At 36.4% G+C, this 25,873-nt stretch overlaps 1 protein-coding gene across 5 annotated transcripts in view; it reads left to right on the top strand.

Annotated features, from left to right (window-relative positions):
- Window positions 1-25,873, top strand: part of LOC103474519 (leucine-rich repeat and fibronectin type III domain-containing protein 1-like protein) — a 170,844-nt gene that overhangs the window by 22,243 nt on the left and 122,728 nt on the right. The window contains exon 2 of one of the 5 annotated variants that reach the window (XM_017308300.1): window positions 14,326-14,505. The exons of 3 other annotated variants lie outside the window; for them this stretch is intronic. The gene's annotated coding sequence lies outside the window, so the exon portion shown is untranslated. Of the gene's footprint in view, window positions 1-14,325; window positions 14,506-20,923; window positions 20,992-25,873 lie in introns of those variants that run through there. One more of the 5 variants, XM_017308301.1, reaches the window with a different exon arrangement.

Raw genomic sequence — 25,873 nt, 5'->3', positions numbered from 1 at the left:
TTTTTGTAATAAATAAATATTACAACCCGCCTCTCGCTCGAAACATTAGCTGGAGATGGGCACCAGCAACCCTCCTGTGCCCACTAGGGACACGGGTGTATAGAAAATGGATTGATGGACAAAAAAAAAAATCAGGTCTAAATGTTGAATAATAGTCATTAGAGCCTAATTATGGCCCAGAATTGGGCAATAATGCTCCACATCGCTTTTTGTTGTAAAAGTACTAATAGTTATACAGTTATGGTTTTTAAGCACTCATAATGGCAAGAACCATTAAGTTACTGGTTAGTATTTTTGTAAGGAAAAGGATACAGATTTTTTTTATTACTAGAAAAATCGGTCCTCATGTTCTTAAAAAGCCATTATAATGCTTTACTTTCAGGTATTTGTTCACTCCTAAAAAAGTAAATTTGTCTTCAATTCTTGCCCTCAGTTGCCCTGTGAAGGTTGAATAGATTTGTTATAGGACATTAATGATCAAGTTGTGGGAAAGTTTAAATCAGGGTTAAATTTTAAAAACGATAATAATGACATTTGCGTATGACGTTTGTCATCAAAGAACCATGTAATTTTTGTCATCGCCTCGTTATCGTCTTGAAAAAAGGGTCAACAAAGTAATTTCTATATAGTGATTAAAATTAACCCTGCGGCAGTCATCAATCTTCTGCATGGCACTGCAGCTACACACCCAGCTTTAGCATTTTACCTTCCAGAGTTAACTTTAGAAACACTTTGTGCCTCTTGACAAACTCAGCATTGCTGTGTGTGCACATAAATTAGACCTGTTTTCAGAAAGGATTATCAGCTGGCTAACTGCACTTGAGGGGGTCGTATGAACTGAAACATCTGGCTGATGCTTCTGCTGCAGATCAACTGAGGATGATACTCCTTTAGAGAACTGGGACCTATTTGCTATTAATGTGCTAAATATTCAATGAATAAGGTCAAACTCGAACACAGATTACTCTGCAACAGCCCCAGGGTTCGACTGTACAGAAGCATGGCTGCCATAATTTATATAAGTTTTTTTTTTTTTTTCATCAAACCTCATTTTGTCTGACTTATTCTAAAATCCCTTAGAAGTGGTTCTATTCAGGGTGAGCTTAAAATTATTTCTCATGCGGTAGCTGCTTATACGACATTTATAAATGATATTTAATATTTCTAGTATTTACAAGTGGAACCCTCTGTGTAAATCTGTACGCGTCTGTGACAGCTGGAGAAGTCCTTGTCCCAGCTGTTGTGCTTTGCAGCCAACTCATTGAGCTGGCAGCTGTTATAATCAACTTGCTGTGCACTCTCCATTTCATTTTACAGTTATCCAGTGGAAATTTTGAGCTGTTTTGATCACTCGTACCTCAAATCCGACTCTAAAATGTGTCATGGCTGCTGGTTCTACACCTTGCCAGTGTGCTGTGGTTTCCGTCTCGAGACCTGCGACAGTTCTGAGATGTTATGTTAATTATAGTCAGAAGAATTATCATTTAATTGGCTCTTTCCCCTGAGGACATTTAGTCACGAAGAGAACATGTTATATAACAAATAAATAGGTCAAAATTTTAGAAAACAAAGTGCTGCTTAAAGAAGTTCTCTTGAGCTAATTTTTTAAGACATTTGTGAGGTCACTTTCACAGAATTCGCCAGCTTTGACTGCAAACAGATTGCCTGTTTGCAGTCAAATTACAAAATCCTAAATTAATTTCTTTTATATACTGGCTGTTATGTTCGGGGAAATGTGACCAAACAGCTGATGCTCATTTCATTGATTTTACCAGCTGGTTTCAGTTTTTACAAATCAATTCAATTAAAAATGTATATTTTTTAAACCCAGAGGGAAACTAAAGGTTGTTCTAACTCATGCTACACAATTGTTGTAGATGGTGACTAGAAAGGATCTACTGTAGTGGTCAGTATTACAGCATGTCTGAAGAAGCCTCAGACTGAAGACAATTTGCTGTTGCGCAACAACCTGTGATTGGTGTAAGTTGTGATCAGAGACATGTTCAGCCAATCCTCTGAGATATATATATATATATATATATATAAACTTTAGATGTATATCTAAAGTGACTGCATGCTGATTTTCAGATGTTGATTTTCTGCTTTGCAAACCTTTCTGCATTATTTGCCATGAAGAGAAACATTTGCGTATTAACATGATCACAACCTACTTGTAGTTGTTTTCTGTAACTTTTCCAAACCCAAGGGACATTCTGCTAACAAACTCTTATGACCTGAAAGAGAAACAAGCTTCCTTTCCATTTGTGTGTTAAGTTTGTATGAATAAGTATCATGATCTCTTGAAGGAAAGAAAATGCTACATGTTTCTTTTTTCCATTGCACAAAGACATGAAAATATCTAGAAAATATTTGAAATGCTAGGAAGAAATTAAAAATTCTTTGTTTCGATTAAAGTCAGAGTATAGACAATATTTAATATGCCTCAATATTATGCTGACCGAAAATGTCCTTCCATGGGATGCTTGTCTGCTGTGGGTATAAAGTTACAAGATTATTTACAGAACACATGACTGTCACTGGTTTTGCATCAGTGCTTGTTTGGTTGAATGGTAAAATTATAATCTTGACAATAACTTTATTACAACTTGACTTTGTTGCTGATGCGGTTTTCCAGCTTCTTTCTTATTTAAACTCTGATCTCATTAATTTAGTCTTGGTTTATTCAGTGAAATATTTCTTTGAATCAGCGAATGACTGAATGTAGCGTGATGTGCTTTGGGGTCCTGAGGACTTGATAAAGTGCTATACAAGTACAGCCCATTATGACATCTTTTTCTAAGTTTTGATGAATATTTTGGAGTAGAATATTATTTATATCTTATTTGTGGGGACAGTTTACGGTAAATGTGAGTATACGATATAATGCCTATAGTTTCATGTTGTTATACTGGAAAGCTGATCAGATGTTCTAAATTATTTAACTTTGCTAATTATGCTAAGCTAATAATAGGTGTTTTATTTCTGTCCCACAGTTTTGCTCCATGCTAAAATGTGGATGTGGTTCATGGAAGTAAATAGGAGCTGAGGAAACTGCGTATTCGCTCGAGTATTAATTTGACTGGAGTGAGACATCCTGCCGAATTGTGAGACATACAAGTAGAGCAGAATAATTATAATTTTGTGAACTCCTCCAAGACATAATTAAGTCTTCCAAAGAGGTATCCATGCAACCTCATGAAAAATATATTTTCTTTGTCTAATGCTGCTTCAGTTACTAGTTATAATCTTCGGGGACTAGATTTGTTACTTTGAAAGACATCAGTGATCAACAAGGAGTAAATAATGCAGTCATTGACATTATCTTATGCTCCCTGTTTTGGATTGCTTGGATCCAAAAGTTGTAAGAAAATTGCTTGCCATTTAATTAATAAACTCCTGTCAAGTAATATAACAAACTATTCCTTATCAGGCCTTGCTATACGAGATGTATCTATCTGAAAAGGAATAAAGCTTACGTGCAGTGTGGTAAAAGCAAATCCCTCTTTCTTGCACTTTGTCCCTTCTTTCATCAATCATAAGTTGCTGTTGCGCCAAAACAAACTAATTTAAAACAAGCTTAGAAAAACTTCAGCACATAAGCGGAACTGTTTTATAAGCATCAAAATATGATCCGCCTCAGGAGCTCCTCCATAAATTAAATCAAGTCTACACTAAATGAGCATGTTGATGTGTAACAGGGGAAATGTATAAAACATTTTTATTTTTTTTTACTTCAGGTGTTTTATTTTAGCCTGAAACGATCTGCGTGTCCTCTAATTTAGTCCCGCTGACAGAGCCATAAACAGTCTAATTTCCCTGTATGACAAGAAGTTACTTTATTTATTTATTCATTTATTTATAAGGTTTTAGAATGTGTGCGAGTGTTTCTTCTTTCTGCAGAAACATCCTTACCGATGCAGCTTGTGTGGCATTCTGAGCTGTAAGAGCACTCACTTGATGGATTGGCAATCAGAGTGACATGTAATTTAACAATTGATCCCCATCAACCCCTAATATCAAGTAGTGCAGGACGCAGTCCTTCCCTACAATATACAATATGTATTCACTGTATTTGTCTGTCTTTCCCTTTCACTCGCAGACGCTCCAGCTCACTTAGTCTCAAAGTCTCCATCTTTCTCCTTGATGCATGAACATCCACACACTGGCTCATCTTGTTACATGGAGGTTACGTCAATAGCAGAGTTAGGGACCCTTTTTACACCCTAAAAGAAAATCAATTAGAGCCAATGATTGGCACACCAATTTGTGCAGGCGTGTAATGTTTTTCACCTACCCAGAGCTGAGAGAGTGTGTCTGGCTTCTTGTCTGCTTGAGTGTCCCTAATGTCTGCCAGATATGAGGGAAGAAATTACCTTTCAAGTTCAGGGCTGCCGCTTCTTATGATATTAAACCAGTGAAATACCTTGGACTGTGTGATCAAAGCAGAGCTAATGACTCAACTCTTTGATATGAAATCTATATTTTCTCTTCTAGGATGTTAGTTTTGTTATTTCATTATGTCACATAAAAATATTTTCTATTGACATGTGGAACATGCATTCAGCAGCTTCAAAAGCAGGCGGTGATCTTTGTTCAAATTAAAATTTCTTGCGCTGCTGACCAATTGTTTGCCTACATGTAAGCCTAATGCTAATGTTAGTTGCTAGTGATACAAAGGGCGGTATTGCCAGCTAGCTACTTCGCAACTATTTGCATGTGTGTGTGTGTGTGTGTGTGTGTGTGTGTGTGTGTGTGTGTGCGTGTGCATGCGTGTGCGCTCTCTCTAGCTTAGTGGAGGAATAAGAGTTGGCTTTAGGCTGCTGAAATACTGACATTCTGCTGAGTCTTAGAGGTTTTGCAACCATAGCTGGATTGGAAGTGCTATCCAGCGCTGTAAGAGGCAGGTTAAAATGACAAAACCAAACTTCAGAGCAGACAGAGTGCAGGAGGAATTTAGAGCAGCGTCAGCATCAAATAATCGTTATGCTGCGGGGTTTTGCCAGCATCAACTTAAGATGTGTAATCATTCACTCAGAGCACAATGAAGAAAGTCACCTTCTGGTGCCTCTGTCTTCTGCTGCAAAATGATAATGGCTATTGTTCCTAATTTTGCTATTTTATAAGAACGAGGCTTATCTTCAGCTGTTCCCAATTAGAGTCAAACTCCTCATGATTATTTAATGTCACTCAAAATGTATTGTATGAAAGCATAGCTTATTTGCTAATATTATTCATGAATGATCTCTGGGTGTTATTTTAGCCATTTTTATTTTGTTCCGGTGCTGTGAAGATGTAGCTGTGTATCTTAGTCACCCTTTTCTTTATTAAAAGTATGGGTATATTTGTATGTTTGTATGTGAAAATTTAGCTGGAAGTTATGCATACTGGTACTTGGTAGTTTATTCTTCCATGAAGTCTTTAACCCCACTGAGGTCTTGAGAAATGTGGTCATTTTTTGTATCTGTGTGGTTTAAGAAATTAATGGTCTGACTGGACAAACCCCCGTGACATTTTCTGTGTTAATCCTGAGCGACACGCCGAGATTGCGGGAGAGTTAAACCAATTTGATCTTTAAAGTTTGCGCATATAAAAACGTGCAAACATGTTAGCACACACAAACATGATCTACACACAAGGTGCACAAATGATTGCATAAGGAAAATGAGGAGATTAGCAGGTGCAAAACATATGCTGATCATCCAAAAGTTAGAGGTTAAATGAAGTAGTTCCGAACTTTATTTGGATTGATCTTTACATGTCTTTACTTGCCACATTGTGTACCACATTAAATGTATTTCACCGAAATATATTGTTTTTTTATTATTATTACTGTCTTCAGCGCGATGACTTTCGTTTTTTTACAGGCCACTCCATTCTCCAACACTCACAAATGATGACAGATGGCGGTCTGCACCACTCCTGCATGTGAATTCAATTGTACTCAGTCTTTGTAGATTGCCTGCAAGATACACATGTGAATTTTTTTTTTCTCATGCTATTTAGCTCTTTATTTGAATTGTTGTAGATCAGGCTCTATGGTTCTGCATGGTTGCACTGAACTGGGGAAACCAGTTCTCATTCCTGCAGTTGTGTGACGAAAGTTGCATAATTTTTACCAAAGTCGAAATCCTTGTTTGGGACAATCATGGCCAATGAAGTTGATTCTAACTAAATTTGTTTTTGTTCATAGCTAGTTAGTCACTTTCATCTATGTTGATTTGCAAGAGAGCCAAATGGGTTCAAAACATTACTAAGTAATGTTGGCTGTCAGGAAATGCTTAGTATAGTCTCTGTATATTGGAAAAGCTATGAGGTCAGACAAATTTCTTGAGCTATATGAAATCACTTTGCACTGTTTTTGCATTCCTACAACTCCTCTTCCTTTTCTATGAATTTATTTTTTTACAACTGGCCTTCTGGTCACCATAGTGACTCAGTCTTTTCCCATCCAGAAACGCAAATCCCAATCCTGCTCCCTCGCCTTATAAACGCACACTCAAGGACATGCAGCACCAGTGTGTTGGTGCCAGAGGCCTGATGAGAGTAATGACAGATTAACTAATGCCTAACGGCCAGAGCTGGCCTCTCCCTAGGCAGCTCATAAACAGCTTATTTCTCCTCTTATCTCTCCCCCTCATGTTTTTCTTTATTGTTCTTTACTTTTGCTTTGTTCTTTGTCTTTTCCTATATCTCTTCATTCTTCCTTGGCTTTTGTTTGCTTTTCTCTCCTCAAGCCGTTCTCGTGTTGTTTGAGCGAAGGCGCTGAAAATTTAATTAACGATGGAGTTCACCTCACCTTAGGCTAACCATGCGGTTTTAGGATGCTGTGGGGCACATAAGATTACAAAATGGCTACCAGAGGATTTAACACAGTTCCCATATAGTGAGAAATTATACTAATCGTGCATTATGGTTTGCTGCAGTGCATGATTAAAACCATGTGTTTCATTTTACCAAGTCCAACCTTAACAAGTGGAGCATCTGCTTCATCATATGCGCTTATGCAAATGAGCGCTTAAAAAAAAACTATTTCTTTTAGTCAAATTAGAAGAGGCCTGGCCCTAACCTCTTATTGTGAAGCACTGTTAACAGTCCAGCATACTGGAGAGCAGCTTGTGGTCTCCCATTGCAGCAGTCTTGGAGGCTAAGTGTTAAAGGGCTGGCTCAATATTGACGGTCTGTGTGCAGTACAACTTCTCTTGACTCGCATTTCTTAATAACTAAGAATTTGATTTAAGTTTAAATAAATATCGCAACTTGATTTCTTACCGCTATCGTTAAAGCTAGAGGTTACTTAGAATAATTAAGCATGAAGCCAATGGCAGTAAATAGTAAAGTCTTCAAGTCAGCGCTCCTCCAAGGAGTGTTGTAATTTAATCCTCTGTCAGAAGTGATGCAACAACAAGCACAAGCAGCACCACACTTCCTGCCGAATAGTTAGTTCTAGTTTAGAATGACTATACTGATGCAATAACTGTACAAGAGACTTTTAAGTTGTCAATGCTGTAATCAGGAAAATACAACAAATGTAGCCATAACTAATTTAACAGTTTCGGTGTAAGAGTAAAGAAAAAGGTTTTTACAGAATAACTTTATTTTGTGCATCCTGCTCAACATGCTGGCGTTGTCTTTAGCTGCTGCCAGTTTTTTTTATTTACTTACTAACAACCTATGTTTGTGTATCACAAAATGTTCATCATGTGGGTCTCAATGTAAAGAAATTAAGCAATTTCTTTTTTTCATATTTTAACACTTTGGAGATAAATGTGGGTACATTTCCAGGAAAAATAGATTTTAACCAGACACTTTGAAGACGCTCTGATGCCAGATGGCGATTTAAGGAATCACTAGAAGCAAACATTTTGAGTTGTTTTCTTGCGACTTCGACAAGAAGACATAGAGAAAAATGAACAGGCTGAAAAATGTAACCCAAAAATAATATAAAGATGTCTACCCAGCATCAGGAGAGAATAAATAAATTTTTTTTTGCAGTCCTAGAGATTCAAAGTACACAAAAAATGTGTTTCAGGGCTAAAAAGGTGGATTTTGCATGATATGTTCTCTTCAAAGGAGCAATTTATCTGTCTGCTGTTGGTTGATACTCTGGAGGGTTTAAGTCTTTAAATGGACAATTAAAAGGGTGTTAATTAATTCTCAGTGTTAGGCCAATAAATGAACTACTCATCGAGTAAGACAAACCTTTTATTTTTTTGTTATTTTTCCCAAAGTACAGCAAGTGATCATACTGAGCCATAAAAATGCACAGACCAATACCACAAGACTCTGATTCCATGTTGTTGCACATCCAGTTTCTCCATAGTATTTAATTCAGGAGCTTGTATCTTCTTGTAGCTATCACTGTTTGGGGGTAAATTACCATTTTAATCAAAGACATGCCAGCATATTGTTTATGCAGAGCTGTTGTTGTACTTCATTTGTTTATATTTTCTGTACTTTCAAACAATGCTTAATACAAGCATACCTTTGTCTGCAATATACATAAGGTTTCAACAATTCAGAAAGTATTTTGTTGCTGTGTATTGCAGCTGGATTTGTCAATTATTTGTGTTGGGACTACATTGCACACTTCCTGCATATTCATAACAGTTGAATTGCAGCTGGATAATACTAACTGTCTGACTGTAAAATTTTTAATCACACCTGAAAATAGCTAAGAACCAAAACAGCATCCCTAACTGATATTTTCTCCATTTTCGTATCTAAAAAAATGAGCTATTTCTTGCTGTATGCAGTCCAAAAATATGCTAGTCACAGATAGAAAGCATGTAAAACAACTCTAATTGTGTTTGACTCTGGCTCAGTCACCTGCCAGTAAAAGGACATTGAAAACCGCAGTGCTTTGTAAGCTTGTTGTTAGTCATATTGTGCATTTTGATTGTAACCCTACACTGGCAAAGGTAACGGGACCCTCTTTTGTTACTTGCAAAGCCCTATAGTAGTACTGATACCAAATGACTTTTTTTTGAAACACTACAACCACCACTTAATCAAAAGAAGCATGTTTTTTGTTTGTATATTACTTTAAATTTTGAAGTATGACAATAATGTTTATTTAAATTGTTTGAACATTGAATTACCCTGTTTATGGTTTGCTACCAGTCATAATATCATAACTATTACATGCAAATTTAAAACCATGAGAAGAAAGAGGGGATGCATTTCGTCCTCAGAAACTGGGAAAGGTTGTGAGAGGATAGGTCAAGCTTAATCCTGAAAGCCAACTTGTTTGAGGCTACAAAAATCTTGAAACTGGGAAAGATGTTTAGCCTCTAATTGGAAAATGACCCTAAACATACAGCTTGAGTTACAATGAAATAATTTAGATCAAAGTAAATTATATAAAGCGGTAAAATGGTACAGTCAATGTCCATTTCAAATCTAACAAAGAATTAGTGATTTAAACAGCAGAAATGAGATGGAGCAAAAATGTCATTCTTAAGATTGGTTCTACAAAGAATTGGCCATGGGAGGAAAAAAACACGAATGCAACATACAATAAAATCCTAAGGACATTTGTTGAAGTTTATCTTTGTAATGATGCGATTTATGGGTAATGTTATATATTATTTTCATGCTAAGTATAGTATTATTAACAGCCTTGCAAAACACTGAAAATGTAAAACAAATCCTATTCTGGTTTCCTTCTTCCCAGCAGCTGGTTGTTGGATTGGCACAAATATGGGCGCAGCGTGACTGTCTGGAGTCTGTTATGTAGCTCTTAGTATGACCCCTTGATGATGATTATATAATCAAACAACACGCAGTAGTAGAGCCATCATAAGCAGTGGGTTCCACAACAAACACATAATTTCAAATGTTGCTCTGAAATTGAAGTTACTAACATTTTTATAGACAAAAATTGTAATTCAGTGCAGATACATCTGATCAAATTTAGAGCTTAAAGCACTGTCAACATACACAGCTGAACACACCCTTTGGAAAAAAAACATTTTTCCAGTGTGTGACATTAAATAAGACTAAGTTATTCCTGTTTGAAGTCAGTTCGAATTTCTTATCTGTTTGCTAAATGCCAGAATGAGTAAAGAACTTTTAGAAGGATTTTTTTAAACTTCAAAGCTTCAAATGTTTAAGTTTACATACTTTGTTCATTTTAAAGATGTAAAAAAAAACTGCATAAACAGAGCATGTCTTTGTAAGATTTCAATAATTTAATTTATAACAATTTAAGTAAATGGATGCACCTCTCAGATATGTAACTGCCGATGTCTGAAACCTTGGGGAAATCAAAAGAAATCAAGCAACATACTCCAAAAGGAACTGTGGACTTCCACAACTCTTGGTTTACCTCAGAAGCAATATTATGCACCATGCTCTCTTTGCAAATGATTACACACAACATTAAATTTCATGTCTTGCAGTCATATTTTTTACGATGCAAACAGGTTTTTGTCCCAAAGATGAATTAGTCTGTGAGGGGAAATCTCTTTAACCCCAGAACAAAAGTAAATTACTGTAAATATATTGGATGAAGCTGGTGAGTGTGTCCACAATGAAACAGGTCTTATGCAGATGTTAAACAAAGATGAAAAAGTAATTACTCGAAAATCAATTAGCAAATTCATAAACGGACAAATCCTTAACTTAGGAGACATGTCCTGTCGTCTGATAAGATGAAAAAATGACTTGACAATAATGCCCATTGTTACATTTGGAGGAAAAAGTGTCAAGATTGCAAGTCTGAGAAAACCGTCCCAACTGTGAAGAAGGGAAATGGCAGAAGAAGGGAGTGTTTTACTGCAGGAGGGACTAGTGCACTAGATAAAATAGACGTCTTCATGAAGAAACGACACTAGAGGAACATCTTACGGAAAATGTTAATCAGGAAGTTAAAGCTTGGACACAAATGTGTCAAATGAACAATGGCACTAAGCAAAAATTGGGGAAACATGCCAAAAACTCCCCTAAAAACAGAAGCTATTAGTGATTCAAGGTCCAACAGTGAGAAAAAAGATCATATGTCTTTATTACATACTATATGTAAATATCTATAAATCCACTGCAAATTTTAGCATTTGTAAAGAGGAACAAAACAGGGAACCATGCTGCATACAATTTTTGCTTTATTTTGGGGAAAATGTTAAAATCATTTCTCATCTTTCCAAAACTGAAGTCTTAATTTAATACAGGTTACAATTAGTTTCCTTAATTGAAAGAATGCAATCTTCAGCACCACATGGTATGCAATAAAAACTAGTAAAAGATGCATAAAACAAAGCATAACTGAGATTAACACAGTGAGCTCTAATAATGGGTTCAGATAAGTAAATTTAGGAACAGATTATGCAACCACAAAATTAAATATGACTGCTTTACTTAATGTTATCTTAATCTTTCTAAGTACCTTTGGCACCCTGACAGGTAGCACTGTATTAAAATGGTTCATTAGATTTGGAGCTATAATTCAATAATGACTGGTTCAAAGTAGATCTAATATGTCAGTGAACCCAAAACATTTTTTTACACATTGGCTGAGTTAATAAATCATTACCATCATGTCAGACATATTGGCTTTATAGAATTTGGTCCTGTCACAGCTCAGTTAATAAGTTTCTGGTGTGAACGTGTTTGAGGTTTCGCTCCGCAGTCGATTAGCTGCAGCGTTTTTGAATGGTGCTTTTTAAACCGGTGAATCAATATCTCAGACAGACAAGCGTCACAAACGGAGACATTGATGCCAGTGACTGTGTAACTCTACTCTTTATTGCTTCTTTTTTGCTTTTCTTTCACAGCCTTTTCTTTGCACTTTTTTTTCCCTCTAAGAGTCTATAAATAGCTCTTCTATGTCACCATCTGGCTACACAAAGGCTGCTCACCTCTGTATTTGCTAGTCCGTGTGACTTCTGGGAAAGATGACAGCCTGTTGGCTCAGATTCCATGTTACTCTGGCCTCTGTAAAGCAGCAATAGTGTCAAGCCAGCTGGCTGCTGGCACAAAGTTTAGAATCATGATAGCATACCTCTGCTGCCCAGACTCGCCTTGCTTAGCCATCCTTTGCCCCGTTGCCCTGCAGCAACCTTACATTTTTTAGTGTCCAGGATCACTCGTTGCTGTGGAATGAAGCTGTCTTGCTCCATTTACAAAGGAGATAAGACTTTATGTTCTCAAAGAAATGGTTTGTAATGGCTGAGCCTGAAGACATGTCTAATTTTGCCAGTTCTGCTCTATTTATTCATAACTCTATAGGGTTTAATGTTGTCTTGAGAGGTCTGCTTGGAGAGAAGGAGCAGAGACATTTCCAGCATATCCAGTGAGAGGATTTTTACCAGTTTAAATTGGGACTCAAAATAGGCTGCAGACCTATTCCTTGTGGCTCTTCACAAGACATGAGAAGAAATAGGCTCTAATGAGTTGTGCTTTTAAACAAAGAACCTAAACTTATAATTAGAAACAGTGTTGATAGCCTTCTTTGAAGCCAGAGGAACTGGATTAATCTCAGAAACGCCTCAAATGCACCTTTAGGAGAAAATGACATATGATTAAAATTAGATGGTTTGCTATGATAATGAAGTTTTAACAGTTAAATAAAGAAAAAAAGGTGAAAGTTAATTGAAAGACAGTCAAATATAAAACAACATCCTGACTCTTTAGGCCTGAATACATGTTAGTTTATTCATTACGTAATATATCATATATTACACCGGCATTTTAATGTGGCAAATTGGAAACAATTTGAAGTAGTAAAAATAATTCTGAAAGGCACTTGAAGAAGACACAGATTTAAATCATCTACTCTGTACTTCACACGATACTAAATCGAATTAGTGCCCTAATCAGACACAAAGCAATATCTTGGGTTGACCCTTTTCCATATCTTCTGCTTCTTTGCCTGCTTGTTTTATTCTCTTTGGTATCAGTCTTTCAATTTAGCTTTTAAAAAAGAAAGAAACATTGTGATGTCAAGGACACCCAATAAGACAAATCAGTCCCCTTTCTTTTGACTTATTTTATCTCATATTGGGTACTTTCCGTATGATTCATATCTTTTCTATAAGAATGCGATAAAAAGGAAAATGAACTGAGTAAAAATGGGGATTAGTCATACCTTCTATGCAAGTTTCATTGACTCTGGTGTAATAGAAATTGCTGCACACACTTGATAAATTTTGCATTTAACAAAATGGAATCAGTCAGCAAGGTCGGGAAAGCAGCTGAAATAATGAATGAACGGTTGAATAGCCGGATCAATGGGGAGAAAAAAGGTCCAGACTGCCTGGTTTAATCCCAAAGGATAATCACACCATCTTTGATTTCTTTTCCTTCTCCCCCTATTCATCCCATTCCCTCATCCACTTCACCTGCTATGGCTATTTTGTGTAAGTGGGTTTTTGTGTGTGTGAGCGCATTATACAGTGATCCTGTGTTCATCGCATTCTTTGACACACTAACCTTCGTTCGACAACTAATCCAGATCAAGCTTCCCTGTGATTGTACAAGGAACTGTATTACATTTTAAATCTCTCTACACGAGAAACCCAAAGTGCTTCTAATTTTAGTTTTGAAAGAGGAGTCTCCCTATCAAGATGGAGATATAGATTTTATTCATCATGGTGTTGACATTGTGCTATCAAATTTATACTGAGAATAAACACCATGTAATTCAGTAAATGTGTAGCAGTGATGCGATTACAGTCTGAAATCCAGACAACTCCAGATATTAGGATTTTGGCATAATATCATTTGTTGGCTTTCTGAATAATCAATGTGTTTTGTATCGGCCACAAACGAATTCTATCAAAATAATTCATAATTTGCTGTCTGTAATATCAGCATCCTTGGATGTCACCAAAGTTCACAAAAGTTTGTAACAGTGATTTATAGCATAATAGCAAAGTTTCATAAAGTTAAACAACTTGAATTACAAACAGCGACACTTGTGGTTTTTGGGGTTTGTGTACAAACCAGGGCACTAAGTATCTAATGTTGCAATCCTCATCTGACCTAATAACTATAATTGCTACCTAAAGTAAATTATTATAGTTATTAAAACCCAAAGTAAAGTTTTCATATAAACACAAAGTAAGTTGGTAGTTTTTTTGTCCTGGAAGAATGATGGAGTTTATCACACCGTGTGGTTAACAAATGAACAGAAAATATAAGCATTGCTTATTGTGTTAGCCACACAATAAGCAACTATTTGTACAAATAGTAAATCGACCAGTCACTTTTTATGTAGAATCCTGCTATGGTTGCTTCCAGCAGGATAGTAAACTAAGTTACAAACCTCTAATCATTTCTGGGGTTTTTTTTAATTCACTGTTCTCCTCTGGTCTCCACTGTCACCAGATTTCAATTCAACAATACACCTTTGCAATGAGATGGAAAGGAGATTTGCATAATGGATGTGCAGCTGACAAAAGTGCAAGAACTGTCTGATGCTAATCGTGTCAATGTGGACCAGTCTTCCGAGGAGTCATTCTGAGACCTTGGTGAAACTTTACCTTGAAGAATTGGGCAGTTCTGAAGGTAAAAAGGAATCTAACTTTGTAATAGCTTGGTGTAACTAATAAAATGACCAGTAAGATATTTCCACACTGTACGTCAGAAATGCCCAAACTTACTTGTTTGTGATAAACTTTTCTGAGACTCCTTTCAAGTGTTTTGCATCTTTCACCTTTTTATTTCTTGTATTCTTTTTACTCTGGTCTCTCTTGTGTACTCTCATGTTTGGATTGAGCCTGGAGAAAGATCTAATTTTTCTGGTTCTGCTCCATTTCTTTGTGCCTCTGTGGTGATGTTGTTCGAGCCATACCATATGGGAAAAAAACACTGACATAGTTTTCACCATACACAGGCAGAATTTCTTCTCTTTTCTTTCGCTTAGGTTTAACCCAAAATAGGTTACGCATTTATCTCTTGTGGTTCTCCACATGACAAGAAAAGCAATATGCTTTAATGAACCTTGTTTTCACAGGAAGAATCTAAAGCCCTTAATTGGATTTTTTACTAGAGGCATTCTCTGATGTCTTCCTTAAAATGAAATAATTTCTTAAAAAGTAGCATAGTATTAGAGCACAGTGAAAGTATATTTAGAAATTACACTGTGCCTGTTTATTCTTAGTGCAACAACGTAATTAGTCTCTTTGTGACTTGTGTGATTAGTCAAAGAGCTTGTGTGATGTGTTTCAAACATCTCTTTTTTTTGAGTGAGTAATATCAGTAGGGTAAGACATTTTTTGAAGATACAATTATGGAAAATGAGATTGAAGATTGGGGTTCACATTTTTGTAAACTTTTTGAAAACTAAGCAATTAAATGTAAGGAAACATTTTCTGTAACTGAATTTCAAAAAGTGCAAAATGATTGTGCAGATTTTCTCACTTTACACATTCAAGTATTTGACCATAATCTTTAAATAAATTTTCTAAATTCAGAACAAAATGCATAAAAAAAATATATAATACACTTTCCTTACAACTAATGAGTTTTCTCATTCATTTTTGGATGACCGGCTCAAGTCATCCAGAAACAATCTGTCGGGTTTCTATCACCGGTCGGCTGATTGGTGCGTAACATTTCTTTTTCTTTGCCGGAACAATTTGTCTGTAGCATTCTTTCTTCGTTCATTTAGAAAAAGATAAAATAAATGCCATGTTAGTTCTTTCATGAACTAATAAGATGTTATGCATGCTTTGTATTTTAATCAATAAAATTGTAACTAAATAAAAAAAAATAAAATCAATATGCTATAATGTGAAAGTCCCACAAGGTAGGGTTTTGTTAATATGATATGCTCTGGCACACTCTATGTATATTTAAATAGGATTACTTGATTTGGTACTGATGCATTTCAGATCAATTTTTGCAGTATTGGATCACATCGTTCCACCAGGGGATCAGTACATCAGCAGTACATAACAAGCATTGCATATTAAAGTAATGTCTATGAAAATGTCCAACTCAAAGAAAATATAGCAGACCAACTAATCATTTTTATATGTAATTCCTGGTCAGTGTACTTGTTTTGCATATTTACCAATTTTAAATCCCTGAAAACATGCATATTGCTAAATTTATTCCGGATTTCCTTAAAACGGTTGCATTAAGATTTGACAAGATGTGCTTTAATTGTATTATTTATCAACACTCAGAAAGTTCTCAAAATATCACACCTAAAGAGTTTTATAAAACTCTCAGAATTGATTGTCTTCTTTCAACCATCAGCAGTGTCAATATTTAGTCTAATCGCAGTTGACTTCTTTCTGCATAAGCGACACTTATTCCTTTTTTGTACATGTAACTGTCTCAGTAAGGTCTGGGTGTTTGCATAACTGGAGTGCTGCACTGTGCTGAAAACGTAAGTGTATGAGTAGGAGTAGATGCAGAAGCCTTTGGAACGAAAAATATTCTTTGAAACCTTCCCTAAAAATTCTATGGCAATATCGACTATCATAATAATTTAGGAATCACTTAAATTAATGCTGTGTAAATCTGTGTTGTTTAATTGATAACACTTAGTTTATTTTTGTTTCCAAAGCAGTTACTTCTTTGCTTTTGCTAGCTTGATAATAGCTTTTCAAGGTTATCTTTTAGTTTACTTTTTCTTTCTCCTATTCAAATATGGATAATGTAAGGCACATAGTAGTATTGATCACCTATAGTAAATAGTGTTGAGCTAAATCACACCTGCAATCCTTTGGGAAGTCTGAAAAATAAGAAGAAATATCCAGAATTGTTAAGACTGACAATAGGAATGATGAATCAAACACGACGTCGTACATGTTGACACAGAACTACACACACTTGCCCACATTCACAGTACCATAAGAACTTCCTAGTCAGTGTCTACATTTATGATCAATCTTTGATGATGTGATGATCACTCCAGATTTCGTCAGACACTCATCCATGATCCAAGCTTCCCGTTTCCATACCTGGATTGAAATCTGGTGATGGTGGAGGCCATTTTAATGAAATTAACTAGTTGTGATATTCAAGAAACCAGTTTGAGATGATTTGAGTCGTGTGACATGGTTTATTATTCTGCTGGTAGTAGCCTTTTGAAGATGAGTGCACTTAGTTACTATAGAGATGGATTGGAAAGGTAAGAATGCTCAGTTGCTACTTGGGGACCCACGGTGTCCCAAAAATATGTTCACCAAATCTTCAACAGCCCACATGTTGTGTGTCAAACTGTGAAACTGAATGTGTTTTTCTGTCGCCGCTGCCAATTTGCTTAAAGTTTCAACATGTTGTGTGTCCAGAGATGACATTGTGTATAAACGTGGTGAGATGTTTGAGCTAGTCAGTTGTTTCATGCAACTTAGATCTACACCACATCCAGTTTGCAATTCTAGTACCCAGCCTTCATCTCCAAGCACACCACACCGTCGGTTGAGTCATCAAGCAGACTCCTCATGCAGTTTCTCCTCGATGACACAACTTGTTTTTTCTGGACCATTGCTCATTTAGAACAGAGTGAATTGAAGTTGGAAATTGACAAATGCTTCACATTTGATATGATATCGGAGCCCAGGTAAGATGGCCCCCTGAGGTTTTCTCTTATTCAGGAGAGGCACAGCAGAAGGATTGCAACCATTGCATCCCATGGCCTGAATATGTCTGTGCCCAGTGGCTCTTGACGTTTTAACTTTTACAAGCTGTGACTTACATTTCTCCCCTTGTGAATCTCTCCCACACTCATGAATGGGCTTTACTTCGTATCTTCTCTTAGAGCTACAGTTATCCCCATTGCATCCTTTATTTCAATGTTTCATTAACATGCTTGTGAGTAGTACTATGGGAACAACTGCCTTCTTTGGCATTGACATGTTGTGGTTGTTGCTGGTGTTATAGTCTGTCTGCTGGACAAATGTCAAATAGCAATCTTTCCCATGACTGTGTGGGTCATTTCATGGACATAGCTATTCTGCAATTATTATTTTTTTATTATTAGCATTATGCAGTATTTTCATTCAAACTTAATTCATCAAAATAAAATAAAAAAACAACAAAAAAACCACTTGGAATACTAACTCTGTGCATAGTAAATCTATATACAATTTTACTTGTTAGCTGTATTGAATTTTATAAGACTCATCTGCAGTGAAACACTTACCTTTCACCTTTTAATATCCTCAACTCATTATTAAACAAAACAAATACTTCTGCACAACCAAAACTCCAAACCAAGCAAGAATGAGAGTTTTATTTTCAAAACGAGAATGTCTTATGAACTTTAATATCAGTGTCACTGAAAGACGGGATGATGCGAAATTGTGGTAAACTCTCCTACTGCTCTTTTTAATAGTCGGTTTGTTTTGAGTTTCAAGCGAGGATGTGCTGTATTATGATCCTGTTCCTGACTTAACTGTCCCTAATTGAGGTGTTGCACAGACATGTCTGTGGGACAGATATTCACAGGCTTCTGAACAGCCAGTTGTATTAGTTAAATCATGCATTTGAATCAGGAGGAAGTGTGAAATTTGCCAAAGATAAATAATAAAAAAAAAGTCATCTTGCCATAGCCTCACCGGTTGCTAGGCAGCAGTGACATTTCCATCTTCTCCAAACAGTCTGTGTTGGAGGGAGAGATTTAAAGGGAGATAGATAAATTGACTCTAACAGAGAGAGAGAAAGAGGGAGGACTCCCTACCTAGTCAAAAGTGACAGTGGATATATAAATACCACAACACATACACACATGCACAAAAACCTACATTTTGTGTTGTTTGTTGCAGCTGTCCGAACTCGCTTGCATCTCTCTCATACACAATACCTCATCTATGTCTTTGTGTCTTGCAGCGTCTTGGATACTTCTCTCAGTTTGCACTGCGTCCTCGCCCCCCCCCCCCCCCCTACTTTCCTGTAATTATTTTCTTACTTACTGCATGCAAAATGTAATCAATTCCTTCCCCTGTAGAAGCTTCTTCAGCAGTGTTTCCACAGCTGTTTAATGTTCTGGAACAACTTCTATTACAATGACAATGTGAAGAATATGCTTTTATATTTGTGGGGAAATGGGTCATTTTTTATCACGGGCCTCACCTGTGTTTAACAGCTGTAGTGTGAAGCTCATGTGGAGGCTTCCTATTTCTATTGGGCAAAGTAGGCATGGAGTGCATGACGCAGGAAAGAAGCAGGCCGGTGCTTCTTGTAACTGTTCTGAAAAGACTTTAGTAACTTGTCGCATATTTTCAAGAACGGAAAAATTATCTGCATCAGGAAAATACTCTCGTTGCACAGTGTTGGGTGAAAACACACATTAAACCCCGAAGGAATCCACCCATAGTCTCACTGGATGAGCAGTGGAACACATCAGTTGGTGTGAAGTTTTTCAGCAGTGGGTGTCTCATTAATACGACAGACGCCTTGGTGTTCAAATGCTAATGGTTATCCGAGCATTTCAGCTGATAAAATGCCAATGGTAATATTTAATGCGTCTTAGAAGATAAATGTATAAAAATGATCATCTTTGTGTAGTTTTGGAAGATACATGAAGTAGTTCTAGCAAAAGAAATCAAAAATCATCCCGACACAAAGTAGGGACAATATAACAAAAACCATAATTGAAATGTTTTTAATTGTCAATAATCTATTTCTGTACCAGCCAAGACCATACAGAGTCATTGACTGTCAGCTTAAGTATTCCAAAAATTTAAGACTTAACTCTTTAGAGGGTTAGTATTACTTTAAGTTCCTTCAGGTATGTCTGACGTTCTGTCTTCAAGAAGGCAAATAGCCCACAGATGGCAAAGAACGTGGAAATAAATGATCAATGTACAAAGACAAAGGAAATCTATAAATGTTCATAGTAACATCAGTGTCCAGTGTCCTACATGTTTTCCATGCTTTAAAACACCCTAAAATCCAGTTGTCCAATATCTTATTGATCTGGAAAAAACTCGACACCAGAGGTATTTTGCTGAGGGTTTTGCAGAATCATGGGTGCTGGAAAAGGGATAAAGCAAGGATGGCTATCATCCTCAAACTTTCAGGTGCAATCCTTCTCCAATACCCTAAAAAAAATTAACTCCCTTCTCTATGAATATGTGTCTGATTTTTTAACTTCAGGGTTTATGCTTTTTGTGAACGATAATGACTCCCACTGGGAGGAAACCCTGGGGTAGGTCCCAAATTCAGTCAAGGGACAGAATCTTTCCTTTAGTTTGAACCTTGGATAAGCAGTACAGAAAAATAATGCACTGTCCCCAATTTCTCAGGTTTGTTCTGAGAAAAAAATTGCAAAAATTGTCATTGCTATGTGAGTCAAAATTAGCTTTATTCCAGATGTGGATAGTTATTTGTCTGTCTTACTGTTAACAGATAGGCTTCAGTTCAACAGGGAGACTCTAACACAGGTGCAAAGGATGGATAGATGGATGGATGGATAGATAGACTTTAAAGACTCAAAATGTGCAGCCTTTTCTTGTTGGGCAGCCACTGGAGCTCTGTCTCCCCAGTGACATTCAGGGTGCAATGGACTAAAAAAAAAAGTCCAAAAATGTTCCTAAAGACTACATAGAAGAATCAGAAGTATGAAGTGAGTGGGATCTGGAAGGACAGCTTGATCCTAGACATGTGCTGCACTCTTCTAGTCAAGCTTCTTTCTGACAGGTGATAAGAAGCAGCTGGTGATGTGTATCAGAGTCGACAGGGGCCTGTCAACAACGTCCTTGGGCACACAGAAAAATTTAGCAGAGCTATGGATTACAGCACAGACAGATAGGGTCAATGCATTGTAGAAGGTGGGAAATGTTTGGTTTTAAGCTACTTTTTAAGTTTTTTTGGTCATTTTTAACACTTTGCATTAAAATACCACTGATTCATTTTGATATTCAGTCAAGTGCTATTATTATTTTAACACTATGATGATAGAAAATACAATTACCAAATTTAAAATGATCCATACAGACTGTCTTACTGTTTGATTGTGTTTCTGAAGATTGCTGTTCTGCTTACCCGTTTGACAGAGAAGCCTGCTGCAGACAGATGGGTCATGAAGAAACAAAGGTATTGTAAACAAGTCGACCCATATTAGGCGTACCATACCTTTCATACTTAAAATGTCATTTACGATGTTTAATAACTTTAATTTTGAGATATAATTAAAACGATTCACAGATTAAATCACAATATTTAAAAGTAGTTATTTACATCATAGATTTACCTTTTGTCTCCATCGAGGAGGCTGTTGATAAGATACATTTCATAAGCAGCTTTAAATTGAACTGATAACATTCATAATCTCTTCCTAAACTAACAGTTTGACACTGTAATATTTAAGGCTTGTTTTTTTTTAGGTTCCTTTTAGAACATCGATAAATGCTGCATTTATTGATGATCATTTAATATTTTCACAAAGATTAAATGAATATGTTGAATTATTGTCTGCTGGTGTGAAGTAAGTCACTATGATCTTGGGTCTATATTAATGAATGAATGAATTGGATGACACAAAAAAGACATTTTAAATTTTGTTTTTTAACAGAACCTGAAGTTACTTTCATTCTATATTCACATTTGAAGTGTTACATACATACAATAAATATTTTGAAGTAAGAAGCTGGATAAAACTGATACTTTGTCACATAGGCTTTGAGCTTCAAAGGCTTTTACATCAATGGATTCATCAGAAACCACATGAGCTTATGCAAGAATAATCTGTGGGTTCTGCACTTATTTCACTTTAACCGTAATGCATAGTGACACTCTACCTCAGTTTACTTACATATATTTATTCTGCAATGGCCTACATACTGGCAAATTACGTTAAACATATGCTTTGTCATTGTTTCTGTCTGACCTTTTTTTTTTTTCTCTGTTTTGTGAGTTACTGTACACGTGATATTTCCAAAATAGTGACCCTTTATTACACTAGGACTCTTAAGGAGCAGGCACACAACCATATCAAGTGCCATATTGCTGTCCAATTGTAAGTGGGTTTATTAGTTATTGAGGCAGATGCAGATGCACTCGTACACAAAAATGCACACACATAAACGCACACACGTATACAAAAAAATTAGCACTGATGAGGGATGAATTTAAGTGGGCTTTTAAGCATTTGTTTATCTGTCTGTCTGTGGTGCTCTTTTCTCTCATAACACATTTGTGTATCACTGCTTATGCGGCTAGTCATAATGCTGTAGAAACTTCTGCATAACCCATTTATACAATCAGCAACAGAGAACACATTCACTCTATTCCAGCTGATGCAAGACAACAATATCAACTGCTACAGTGCAAAAAAAAAAGAAGAAAAAATATCTTGTGATTCCTTCATCTATTTCTTTGTTTATCAATCACATTACCTGCATTTATATAGGTATAAATGTTAATTATGTGGTTTTTATCCTGTGTATGTTATTTTTGTAGAGGAGCTTTCTAGGTTTTTATTCTGTGTATGTTATTTTTGTAGAGGAGCTTTCTAAAGTAAACATCAGATTTACCATAATTAGGCGAGGTTATGTAGCAAAATTTCTTGGCCAGCAGCTTCTGCAGGAGCCTGCATGTTGTCAGCAGTGATTATTTAACAATGAGAAAAACTAAAGAATTTTACTGCTTCTGGCAAAACCCAAGCAGCAAGGGCTTGGAGTCTAATCCGTTTTCTAAAAGACACAGGCCTCTATCAATGTAACGAATAATTGATCAAAGTTAGCAGGTTTGTTAGGGTAGTGAGCCTGAACAGCTCTGCTGCTGGGTTTTGAGAAGCTTCATCTCAAACAGATGAAATGTTTGTAGGACATTTGAAACCTAAGTTTTGTTTTGATCAAGAGTAAAGTATGTCTCACGAAGGTGTTACTCTGGAAAGTTTGAGAAAATAAGTGGAAATGTGCAGCCTGTGTTTTCTACACATAAACATAGGGCTTTGCTCTCCATCCTAGATTTTTCCACATCTTTCAGTGTCATTTTTGGCTTCTTCATGCCCAGGCACAGTTACATAACCACCTAAAAGATTTTACACAGAGGATGGGTAAAAAGAACTGATTGCTTGACTAAGCAGCCCATCAACTCCAGCCTGACCTTGTGCGTTTGGATCTTGGTCAAACTGCACAGGAGATGCAGCTCGAGGCTTATGTAAGCAGTGACACTGACTGACTTTGCTACCAAGCTAAGTGAGCTGACATGTTCTGCTTCCATCTGATGGCTGAACCTTTAACCCATAATGTGTTGTGTTTGTGAGTGGCAAACATGGTTCCATGATCGGTGGTTTTCTTGATTACCTTGTGATCTTCTGGATAGATATTAAATAGAAATATCAGGTTTTCAGTTTATTTTTGTTTTCTACATGCCAAGTTCCTTGCTCAGTACATGTGAGTAGATACATTTCCTTGTCAGCCTTGTTTATGCTCATACCCCTAAATAAAATCACAACCAACCAGTTGCCTTCAGAAGTAATCTATTAGCAAACGGAGTCAACGTGTGATGGATTTAATCTCGTTTTTTTTGTAAAGGCGTCAGAGCCTTCTCAGAGAATTTTAGCACCATGCTGACCAAGAAACATAATAAACAAAAACATTTAAAGTAGGGTTAACTTTTAAAACGGTGTTCTAAGCTTTCTCACAGAAACTTTGGGATGAGGGAATTTTACATAAAACCTCCTGCCCTCTTTAACCGAATAGTGAGGGAGAAATTACCTTTTCTAATGAGGATTTTGATATTTTTCTTTTAAACTAATTATTATAAACTGTAAGTTAAAAAAATGTTGACCATAACTCAAGAACCATTTAGATAAAAAAAAATGAAAACATTTCCTCTAAAGCCTTATGCTCTACATTGATAAACCTAATTGCCACATCTGGAAAACTCCAGAAAGACGTCATGTCACTCTGTAGGTAATGAGTTCCACATGGGTTTAGTAACTCTTAGATGAAAAACAAAAAAAACAGCAGTGAAATGTTTGCTATCCGAGTATCGTTGCATGTTTTATGCATTTTCTTCTTTTTTTTTTGGCACATGGTTGCAGTTGCAGTAGATATTTAACAGTGTAAATAAATTAGAATTTCCTAACCCTGCCTGGAAATATTTCAATTATGCCATAGACATGAATTTAAAGATCATTTAAGCAGTAAACCTTCGGATGATTCTTTGTGAGTTCTCTGCACTACTGAGTCCAGTTACTTAAGAGTTATTGAGCTCTACTAACTACATCAATGTACACGTCCAATGTACATTTCTGAGGAAAATCCTGTACTGTGGATGAGTTTGATAGAAAGTGTGTGTGTGATTTTATTTGTGCCTCCATTTAAACGACCTAGAAAATTCATGTGTTGCTTAGCGGTGGTTTATTTAACAAGAGAGCAGTGATGCAAAGGAGTTGCTATTAGGAGGTAGTGCACTGGGACTTGGTATGTGGGAGAGGTCTGCGGTGACTCTTAATCATTCTTTCCCATATTCCCCACAGGAAATGTGTTTATAGCTGCTTTTGATATTCAGTCTTTTCATGTGAAGGTGAAGAAGTGCTTCCACTATCCAGGTGCACATTCATTTTTCTCAGTTGAGTAATAATTACAGCTGGATCTACGGTGATCCTGGTGGTTTTGGAGTAATTTGTTCAGTACCTAATCCATTCATCAACACCCAGATGTTACACAAGCTACAGAAATAAGAATTTATGTTACTCTGTTTTACTTTTACAAACGTGCAATAAGAATGTATTTCATGCAGTCATTAATGGGTACAAATGTGTCCAGTGATGCTAGCTGTCAGCCACACAGGGACGAAAGTTATTACTGACAACCAGTTTGCATTGATGGTTTAATTATACCTCAACAATATGACCTATGTGAAGATTATGAGTCACTAATCTTTTATCCAACTTGAACTTGAGAAGCTATTTCCTTACCAGTTAGTCATTCTACTAAAGCTGTAATAAAAAAATAACTCAATGGCTTTAGTATAGCTGAAATATTTTATAAGGGATTTGATGAGAATTATATTTCATTTCAGATTCAGGGAAATTGTCACTTTTAGTATTTGTTTTCTAGTTTGATACTTTACCACATGTGATTTTGACTTCACAGATATTACAGTCCTCTCTGTTTAACAAATTTGTTACTGGGCCTGTCACGATAGCAAATTTTGCTGGACAATTAATTGTCTAAAAAATTATTGCGATAAACGATAATATTGTTTCAAGACCTTTTGACACTGATTTAATGGAAATGACTAATACATGCGATTTCCTGCCATGGATAGATACACTTTATTTTCAAAAGAACACATAACACTGGAACTGATAAACTAAATCAGTTCCAGTGTTAATGGATTCTCAGTCTCCATTAACAAAAAACGTTCTTGAATAAAAACTAAACAACATAAAGCCAAAGTGGAAATAAATACTGCATTCAACCAAAAGAGTGCAGATTATGAAGTCTGTATACTATATTGTCCTTCAATAATCACTAGATTTAAATAGAGAAGACGGGCACATCCGACTACCTGATGCAGTAGTTCACACTACACGATTTTTTGCCCCTATTTTCCACTTATGACAATCGTAGATCGCTGACCGATCTAAGATTGTCGCTGATGATTTCGTAACCGATCATCCTGTAGTGTGAGGTGTGTTACGGTAGGTCGTCGTGGCCGCTCCGATCTAAATCAGGGGTTTTTTCTCGACTGGGAGCTTTAACACTGAATGTGAAAGGTAGCCAATCAGAAAGCGTGGATTTACCTCCGTGCTTTCTGAGGGCAATTACGGAGGGGAATCCCAAACAGTTGTGTGGTCTGGTTTTGAAAATGGGCCGACAACTCGTGTAGTGTGCGCTGGACATTACACAAAGGAAATGAGGAAGGGAGGGTCAGTGGAGAGCACCGGAGTTGATCCTTTTTTCATTCAGTGCCATCAACAGAAAGATACAAGGCCGGAAGAGACGATAAAGCCGATATG

This window comes from Poecilia reticulata, linkage group LG13, assembly GCF_000633615.1.
Source record: "Poecilia reticulata strain Guanapo linkage group LG13, Guppy_female_1.0+MT, whole genome shotgun sequence".
Classification (NCBI taxonomy): Eukaryota; Metazoa; Chordata; class Actinopteri; order Cyprinodontiformes; family Poeciliidae; genus Poecilia; species Poecilia reticulata.
The sequence above is the reverse complement of the archived record's forward strand: the minus strand, read 5'-3'. Positions and strand labels throughout refer to the sequence as shown.